Source organism: Mustela nivalis, assembly GCF_964662115.1.
Source record: "Mustela nivalis genome assembly, chromosome: 12".
Lineage (NCBI taxonomy): Eukaryota > Metazoa > Chordata > Mammalia > Carnivora > Mustelidae > Mustela > Mustela nivalis.
The window spans coordinates 92,011,241-92,018,346 of NC_139031.1; the positions used below are offsets into that span (position 1 = coordinate 92,011,241).

Below are 7,106 nucleotides of genomic sequence, written 5' to 3' on the forward strand. Positions count from 1 at the left end.
CCGGGCTCAGCCAGTGCCGGCCGGCTGGTTCGGCTGGGGGAGGTGCGGCCTGCAGCCCTGCACGCTGCCTCTGGCTCTCCCCACCCACCCTGTGGGACCCGCAAGCGTCCCCTGCAGCTGGCTGGGCTCCTCAGCTACAGCTCTCAGGTTCTCATAACTGAGGATGGGACGGCCTGAGATCCAGGGGGTACTGGGGCTGGTCCGACTGTGTTTACACCGGGATGCGGCCAGCTTCCTGCCCAACCCGACAAAGTCAGCTTCCTCTTGCCATAGGATCGCAGGGTTCTTGTCTCTCGGGATCGCAGAACGGAGCTGCGGAGAACAGGGCGAGGTGGAGGGAGGCTTATTCAGAGAAGGTGAGAATAGCTCCCCACAGTGAGGCGGGTCCCGGACCCACTCCTGGCTGCCGTTGAGGGCTTTTATAGTCAGTCTTTTATGGAAACTGGCCAGGGAACTTGGTAAATATCTTGTCTGTAACACTGAGGACAAACAAGTTGGGTTCCTAAAGGTGGGCTGCAGGCTGCACCTCCCCCCCCACCCGTTGGAGCAAACAGGGTGGGCTTGTTATGCTCACTTCTCTGGCTGACACTGTGTCTACAGCATTTCTCCATGGCAAGAGCCTGTCTCTCCCTCCCTAGCCTCGCCTGTCCCTTACTCAGTCTCGGTTGAGGCACTCAGGCGGCCACAGGTAGAGGGGCCTAGGTTACACCTGCCACATCGGGCCACGTCTGTGGCACAAGCCGGACACGGCCGCGCTCTCACGGCACTCTGTGCCTCCCTGGTGGATGCAGGTGTGGAAGGACATAGGGAACCCCGCAAGGGGACAAAGGCGATCAGAGTGTAGTTAGCGCAGGGACAGAACCAGGGTGTTTCCAGAGCAAAGGGATAGTTTCCCTTCTAAGTCGTGGCCAGCAATGAATAGTTTATGTTTAAACTCCACAAGGAGTTTATGAATTATTGAAACTTTACGAATCAGGGCATGGAGGCTCAGAGACAAACCAGGAGGCCATCAGCCAGAGGCTGGGGCTGGGACCCTGGCCCATCCCCGAAGATGACACCTCCTAGGATTCCGGCTGGTGGGGGTTTTCTGGCGGTCACTCGAGGGACGACACTGCCCCGCTTTGTCCCTGTAGGGGTTTTGATAAACACGACTATATTAATTCACAGAGACGGTATGCCACTTTCTTGGTCAGGAGAGGGCAGGACAGGAAGGGGACAGGCCAGGTGTCCTCTGGAGGCACTGGGCACATCTGCTCTGCCTCCTCCAGCCACCGCCCCCGCCCCCCATGGGCTAGTTCTTCTCCCAGGGGCACCATCTTCTCCGTGAGATGGATACTTAGCGGGGCTCGGCGACAAAGGCACAGGAAGTGTGCGTTTTACTAAATGAAGAAATGCATTGCAAAACCCATTCTTTCACGGGTGTACTTAGAAACAAATTAAGTTGTTTGTTAGTATGTGAGCATCGACGTTTAGGGGGAAGACAGTGGATTTGAGGTTGGACTAATGTGTCTGAGTCTTGGATCTGTGACTCTGGGTGCAGCTACCTGGGGAGATGACCTGTCAGTCTGTCCCATGGGAGTGCGTCTGCGGGCCCTGCAGGCGGAGGTGTGGGCGGCGGCATGGGGACAATGCTCCTTGGGTTCCCACTCACTCAGGACCCATGGGGAACTCTGTGAGGACGTCTACCGGCCCCTCCGTGGCTCTGGACTCCTTGCTGGGGTCTGTGGGATGATGGGCCTCCAGGACAGCCCCCGACAGAAAATGTTCTGGATGAATGTTACAAGTCCTTGAGGATCTAATTCAAGGCACATAAAGTAGCTCTTGTTACAGATGTGAACGTTTCTGATGGCTCCCTGAAGGCACGTGGGGTTCTCAACGGCAGCGTCTCCGAAACCACCCGGGCCTGCCGTGATGATCCCCAACCCCCATCTCCCGGTTCTAGCTTCCAGGCTGGAGACTAGGGCCCAGCTGTGTCTGGGCCTCTGTGAGTTTGTGCCCCCTCCCCAGAGGGGCCCTGGCTGCTCTGACGCCATCCGCTCAGCCCACGGAGCCACCTTCCCAGTACTGTTCAAAGGCTCTACCGGAGGTGAGAGAAATTCCCTCCCTTCTGCAGCCCCCTGCGCTCCCTGCCCTCCACCTGCCACTGGCCCCAGCGAATGAGTGTCCCCCACTGAGGAAGAAAGAAAGAGCCCTCTTCATGCTCTGCCTTGACCCCCAACCACAAACCCACGTACAGACCCTGGAGACTCTCTCCTCCAAGAAGGGCCCCACAGAAGGAAGCAGAAAGGCATCCTTGGACCTGTCCCTGGCTCACCTCCCGCTGATCTGGGGCCGAACCTGGGCCACTCCTCATGGGTGCTGCTCTGACGCGGGCTCTGGGCCTCTGTTCACTTCCCTGTGCACGTGCCAACCGTGCAGGCCCGGCCAGGCACCCGGAGAGCAGGCGCGGCCTGTATGGGCCCCGTGGACTCTTCCTCAACAGGGAGCCGCTGGCCGCAGGTGTGACCACATTCCTCTCCCCTGCATGTGGCCAAGTGCCATGTTCCCGCGCGCACTCCACCGGCAGAGCTTGGGATCTCCAGGAGTCTCGAGGAACCCCGGTCACGGGAACTTACTGCGCCTGTGGCTGCTGCAGAAATAAGGACCCCAGCCCAGGGCACGCGTGGATGCAGGAGCGAAGGAAATAGTCATCTGCACCACAGGGACTCCCGCCGCGGCTCATTAGCCACAGCACACGTGGGGTGACAGCGTCAATGGGCCTGGAAAGTCCCGATACGCTCATGAACGAAGGACGAGCAACGAACGAGTCATTGGGAAGATCTGAGCTCATCTTTGTTTTTTCCCTACTATAAGTACATTTTCACTTAAAAAAACTAGAAACACCAACACGTTAGAACTGAAACATTAACTGTGTCCAAGTTCCAAAATAGGAGTGCCGCTGCTGTTTCGTTGTCTTCCTCCCGTCCCGATGTCAGGACCTGCTTGCATCACCGCAGCTGAGCTAGGTAAGCGTCTCTACCGCTGGCTGCATCCTCCGACCTTCGAAGACACACATTTGTGTGAGTGGGCAGATGTCTTTGCAACCCGTTCTTAAACGTCTCCCGATAGCTCAGGGGGAGTTAGGTTGTTCCCAGTCTATGACAAATGGCATTGTACGTGGAATTTGGGTTGTGTTTATACTTGTTTTTTTGACTTATCCGTATTTTTTACATTAAATAGTTCGGAATCTGGGGGGTCATAGTTACTGACATAAATTACCGCTTCCATGACATCAACATCAGGTGAAAGGTAATCCTGCCTTTCATGGTTCCTAATCTGTACCACCAGGTCGCCTTTGAAACCGGCTCCACTTCCACCAACATCCCAGAACTCCCTTGATTTTACCAACATTGGGCCTGACCTTGTTTCCAGGGTTTTTGTTAATTTCATAAGCAATGAAAGGCCCTCCTTATGGTCATTGCTATTTGTTTAATCACTGGGAAGGGTGGACATTTTCTCCATGTACGCTCCCGAGTCCTTTTCCTTGTGATCACCGGTCCGCTGCTCTCTGGCCTCCAGGGAGCCGGCTCTGTACCGTGTAGGAGCTCTCTGCGGAACAAGAGTGTCCGGACGCCGGCATTTCCCCAGCCCGCGAGCCCGGTGGGTGTGGCTGCGTGTCGCACTGGCGGGCCAAGCAGCAGACGTCTGTTCTCACGTTTCTGCTGTCTTCTCACCGCTGGGCTTTTCTCCCCTTTATGAGCGGGTCATGTTTGTTTTACTTTTCACCACAATTTATTAGAATGAGTGAGTCTGTGTTTTTGCTAACTGCCCACTTCCTCCGTCTTCTCCCAAAGACACAGATAATTGGCGTATCAGGCGCTGCGTCAGGGTGGTTTTGCCCTGGAGACCCTCCACAGCCTCGTTAATCAAACCCAAATGAAGCACCAGTGCCCAGACTCGGCCTTCTACAGAGAGAATCAGGTTGCAGTGACCCGGGGCAGCCTCCACCGGGCAGGTCCCGTGGGGGAGCGGCCTGTCTCAGTTATTGTCAGAGGGGCTGGTGGAGGGTTGAGACGAGGTGTGTGCACGTGGGGTGAGCAAGGCCTCCACTGTGCCTTGTTGTCAGGGATGACACCCTGGTTTTGGTCTTGCCAAATCAGGGTGCTGGTGAGTCAGTCCCTGAGGGGGGCAAGGCAGGGTGAGGAAGAGGATGCATGGGCCGTGGGGAGCTCAGCCTGGAGGCGTGCTGGCCAAGATGCCCGGTGGGCCCCTCGGGGCCTGAACCCACCCGGCCCCCCTCCCAGAAGCCCGTGTGCAGGGGCTCCTGTGGGCGATCCGCAGCTCGCATGTTTGGTCCTTGTCTCATAATCCTTTCATTCTTAATCAACGGACTGATTTTTCTCCTTCAACCTGTGGATGTGATGGACTGAATTACGTGGGTTTTGAAGGTTGACCCAGTCTTTCACACCTTGGAGAAGTCCCACTTGCTCATGGTGCATAATTCTTTCTATACATTGTTGGCTTCAATGTGCTGATACTTGCTGAGAATTTTCAGATCTCGGTTTATGAGATGTATCGATCTGCGGCTTCCTTTTCTTGTCGCGTCTTTGTCTGACGGTGTTATTAGGTTGGTGCTGTCTTCACAGAACGTAATAGGAAGTGTTACATTGCTTCTATTTTCTGGCACAGACTATAGAGAGTTTAAGGAAAGCTCTCTATTTGTTACATATTTCTGGATAATGAAAATCAAGCTTCTTCCTGTGTACTAACAATGTTAGTATTTGTTCCTTCCTAGATGACGGCCGATGTCTCAACACAGTGTCTGAAGAACACGATGGACAGTGCCACTCTGAGCAAATGGAATGAAAACCAGCTGTGACCTGGGAGCCTGATGTCATAATTCACCCACATCTGCTCTGCGGTCAGGCTTCTGTCTCTGCCCAGGTGGTAGCTCGGACAATGCGTTCCACAAGGATCTGTGGTCCAGTTTCGGGATGGCCAGCTGCGAAGTCAAAGCAGAACTGAAACTTCCTGTAACTCTTGTGACTGAATCAGCATGTGTGTGTTTCCCTCATTTCGGGCAAAATAAAGTCACCTAAAAACCAGTGAAAATGTTCTTTGTTGCTAAGGAATTATGTCTGGATCCAAACCATCCCAGTTTCATACACTTTAGATTACTCTAGATTGCAGGAAAACACGCTTCATTTTGCTGGCAAGCAAGTGGAGTTCTCAGACTTGTGCCCAGTGGGCAACCAAACATTCTAGAGAGAATTCCATCATGCTTCTTCAGGAGAATGGAGGTGAACGGAGTCTCTTGGCAGCTGAGGTCTACAAGGTGTCCCAGGAAGCTGAGCAGGGAAGCCCAATGCTCTTTTCAGAGCCCAACTAGAGAGCTGGAAAACCAGTAAGGTGCTGTTGTAACAATCCAAGCAGGAAACCAAGATGGCGGCAAGTGAAAGGACGCGGTGCAGATTCTGGGAGGTCCTCTCAAGGGGACCCGCTCCCTGAGTGACCAGATGAAGAAGGTGGGCAGTGGGAAGGGGGTAGTCCCGTGTGAATTCAGGTTTCTGTCTTGAACTGTTGAGTGACGGTTGTGCCCCTCACTGTAAGGGGAGACTCGGGACTTAGGAGTGCTTTAGGAAGAATTATGTGGCCTTTCAGAACCTTAGTTTCTTCTTCCATAAAATGGAGAAAACATCATGTACTCTACAGTTGATATAGAAATTGGAAATATGGAAAGTTGTATAAAATATTTAAAAATGCACGGGGTGGAGAGTGTGTTTCTTATATGTTTTCCCCACTGCATACCTGCTGTTCCCGGCCCCTCTCCGGGCCCCCGTCTGGTGCTGCCCCTCATCCCTGGCAGCAGAGTGAAGCCCTTCCTCTCCCACCAGGCTTCCCCGAGGCCCTCATCAACTCATCCCTCCTGCGGGGCTGGCATCAGATCAACTCCCAAGATAAATCCCTGCTGCTCCCAACCCAGCACAGGCTGCTGTCGGAATGTGGGCTCTTCACGGCATGAGGACATAATGGGGTCAATTTTTTTTCAGAAATGGATCGGCTAGTTTTTGCTCCCTGCTGTTCCCCACTCATGCTTAGCTCTTCCCCTCTGCTACATTGAAGCCAACAGCTGGACCTCTATTGCCTCCGAGGAAGGACGGGGTGGTTGGAAAGGAAGACGACAACTGGGAACAACACTCTCGAGTCTCGCCAGTGCAGGTTCTCCAGGCCAACCGCTCAGGGAGTTCCAAAGATGGGAGAGAAGCAAGCACACCCAACTGTCTCTTCCTTTCACAACCCACAGGGATGCCTCCGTCCTTCATGACCATCCCCAGAGGTTGCATGGGTATGCCCACATGTATATGTGTGTAAGTGTGTGTATGCATGTGTGCATGTATGTGGCTCTGCATATGTACGTGTATGTGCACGTGTGTGTACATGTTTGCATGCACAAGTGTGGGAGGGGTCCGGCCATCTCCCCAGGCAATGGCTACAAGTGCCACTGTCTGGGCTGCGCTCTGGGAGGTGACGAGACCTTGGAAATGTGGGTGTGCACACGATTGACCCCCAGGGGATAAGCCCCCTTCTTTGACAAATGCCTGGCAGCGGCCCACGTGGACAGCCAGCACAGCTGTGCACCCAGAGGCAGGAAGCTGGGGTCCACAGCTGGGGGTGACACGGTTGGAGTGACCGAGACGCGCATACAGACTCCGACTGCTTCTGGAGAAGAACGAGAGCCCATGTCAAGCTGTCAGTGGGGCTGACTGGCAATACCTGTTGTTGGACAACAGCTTGATTCTAGAAAACGCCGTCCTCTGGACAGTCTTCCTACATTTCTGAGAGAGCTGACACAGAGCAGGTCGCGACTGAATCAAGGTCATCTTTTGCTTCCAGAAAACTCTTTCTCACATCCTTGGCCCTCGACCCACTGGTACTCAGCGCAGAACGAGACGCATCCTTTCCAGCAAGGACCCAGGGGAAGGAAGCCCGGACGCCACCGTTGCCTGCCTCGAACACCGTCCGCCGAACTCCTCTCCATCCGTGCGTCTCCGTCTCGAGTTCATCACACTGATCCACATAAGACAATGATTCGATTTTCCCGGGGAGCTTCATTAGAATGAGAAAAA

General features: G+C 54.2%; 1 long non-coding RNA gene across 1 annotated transcript; it reads left to right on the forward strand.

Moving 5' to 3' along the window:
* The first annotated feature begins 270 nt into the window (after positions 1-270).
* Positions 271-5,084, forward strand: LOC309844966. Its single transcript, XR_014300986.1, has 3 exons — positions 271-356; positions 1,831-3,005; positions 4,775-5,084. It is a non-coding gene; the product is annotated as an uncharacterized lncRNA (long non-coding RNA).
* Positions 5,085-7,106: the final 2,022 nt, after the last annotated feature.